At 30.7% G+C, this 2,674-nt stretch overlaps 1 long non-coding RNA gene across 1 annotated transcript; it reads right to left on the bottom strand.

Annotated features, from left to right (window-relative positions):
* Positions 1–859: 859 nt before the first annotated feature.
* On the bottom strand, positions 860–2,404 carry LOC143179666 (uncharacterized). Its single transcript, XR_013001994.1, has 3 exons — positions 2,326–2,404; positions 1,713–1,830; positions 860–1,428 (listed from the first exon to the last, which is right to left on the bottom strand). It is a non-coding gene; the product is annotated as an uncharacterized LOC143179666 (long non-coding RNA).
* Between the last annotated feature and the right edge of the window lie 270 nt (positions 2,405–2,674).

Genomic DNA, 2,674 nt, shown 5'->3' with positions numbered 1-2,674 from the left:
TCTTAGAGACAATCTGATAATGTAAATATATAATATTCTGTGAAATATACATAGTCTGTTTGTTCATGTATATAATATAGAATACAATAGTGCAATAAAATTATGATAATTGACTTCTTGTATAAACACGTTTTCAAAATTTGTTCCGCGCATGGGAACTGAAATAGTACAGCCATCTAGTGGTACAACCATTAAGTTAGTATTTATGCTAAAATATACGGATAAAACGGAAATGTGTTTATTTAATTATTTATGTACAATTCGGTGTTTAATTTTACATTTTTATGATTTACAGAAGTACATCACATCATTCAACATTATTCATTGCGTTAGAAGTGTTCAAAGTTTATGTACATCCAGCTCAAACGAATCTGGCCACCCCGATATTCTCTATCTTTTTCTTACGCGGGAACCATTGAATAAGAGCGGCCGAAATCATTTGAGTTGGCCGTACAGAGCTCACGAAAACTAAGATGCTGCTACCATCTCTGATAATACCAATGAACTAAAAGAACTTGTGACCACTGGCGAATCTTCCTCTGTGCTGTGTCTCTTGTGGAAAAGAATGAGTGGCCGCTAATTAATGCGACTGGCATGAAAGAGACAAAAGAGAAACACATAAGGCTAAATTTAACCTTATTAAACCTTACAAGTTTATTTAACCTTACAAGGGCGAGCGTTCAAGTTACAAAACTTATATCGTTACACAACTGAATTTTAAATTTGAATATTCCCAGAAATATTTAATTTCAGTTTTCATCGCTAGTGGTGTTACAATCTTATTTCGAACTGAATCGATAAGGTTGATAGTGATAAATGAATGAAACTGTCTTACCGATCTAAAAATTTAAGGCTGATTTTGGCGACCTCTATTTAAGTCATTTACAGGTTACTATGATTGGTACCAAAGTGTTTGACTGATATTCAGCATTTTATATTTCAAATAAATGTAAATATCTTTGTTTTGCGGAGTTCATTAGTTTGGCAAATAAACAGCTCATTTTTGAATGACAGACAATTCAAGAACTTCTAATTGAAATAGTATTTTAGGGAACGAAGAGCATATTTTCACTAATGTAAGCCACGATTATTAGGTCATATTCACTCTATTTATTTTCGTTTAAAAATCCTCTTAGTTATAAATTTTCATAAATTTACACCAATTAAGTAGCAAAATATTGAAAATATACACAGTTAAAAAAACTGTTAGCATTTTTTTTTTTTTTTTTTTTCAGAACATTGAACTTTTAATAAAAAATGTAGTAATGATATGATATGCTTACACTAATAATTGTGGAGCTGCTCAGGCCTTCTATATTTCTGATATCCACCAAATAAAGCACGATGAAGTATTTCTTATTGTTAGATGAGAAGGAGGAGGCACCAGGTACCACTCGAAATTTCGAAGTTCACTGACCATTCGAATTTCTAAAGTATGTGAGTTTTCATAAATTCATAAAAATAACCCAAGAAAAGTAAACTAATTAATTCGTCGCCCAGTTTCTGACTCTTTTTCAACATTATTTGTACTAGATGCATCTATCTATTCTATCATTTGAAGCCCATATCCTAATATTTCATGCACTTCAAATATTGTGTATTGAAGGATATTATAATTTTAGTACGTAGTAATACAAATGTATTTTATGCATTTGCAGAACTCAAGAATATGACAAATTCTGCAATAAAAAAGGAATAGTAAAAAATCTTACCTTTGTCGCAAGATTTGCACTTTGGCGTTATGTCGTTCGAAGTGGACTGCGTGCATACATGAATATCGCTAGAGATGTATTATCGAATCTCGCTCGCTTAAGGTCTTCCATTACCCACCTGTTACTTGTATCATAAAATACCACGAAAATTAATAAAATACATGTATATTTCGTTGTAAAAACTAAGAATTTCTAACCATGATCTGTGAAAATCTAACTATAACCTATGAAATCGGTCGCAGCTTAATAAATTCTATTAATTTCTACAGAAATATCAAAAACGTTATTTGAATTTCGGTACCATAATATTTCATTTGCTTCAGCCTTTTAAATCTGTCTCAAGCAATACAAAAAGATGCGAAATTTAAAAAGATAGACACTATATTAGAGACGTTTTATTACAAAAAGTTGGAAATAGTATTTGAAATTTGTTAAATCTATATAAGTTTTTGAGATAGAGAAAATATCGAATAAATTATATCATCGGATGCTTGTACAATTGAAGAATAAGGTGTACAAATTTTTCGAACAAGTATTAACGATTAAGGTTATTGAAAATAAGATACATTTTTTGTTGAATGAGTAATGATATATTAATACTAAAAACACGTACCTTTATAAATGGTTAAACAGCGTCAAGAATGAGATTAGACGTTTAACACGACACACGACGAGGGATGTGCACGTCTGACCACCAGGGCGTCTGCGAAGAGAATGACTCCCCTCGCGATTTGAATAAACGTAACTACGGAAATTGACAATAATAGCGGTAAAGGAAATATTTAGAATTCAAAAATAACACTTCAGTTGTTTAAGAGCGACATAACTTGCATTATAGTTTGACATATCGAAGTTAATTTTATTGATAAAATATTTAAGTGATATTCTTACGATAATTTCTTGAATTCGTTTTGAAAAGTGTTATTTATATGATTGATGCTCTGAAAATGTCTAATTTTTCA

This window comes from Calliopsis andreniformis, chromosome 1 (assembly GCF_051401765.1).
Source record: "Calliopsis andreniformis isolate RMS-2024a chromosome 1, iyCalAndr_principal, whole genome shotgun sequence".
Taxonomy (NCBI): domain Eukaryota; kingdom Metazoa; phylum Arthropoda; class Insecta; order Hymenoptera; family Andrenidae; genus Calliopsis; species Calliopsis andreniformis.
Note: the sequence above shows the minus strand (reverse complement) of the source record. Positions and strands in the feature narration are given on the sequence as shown.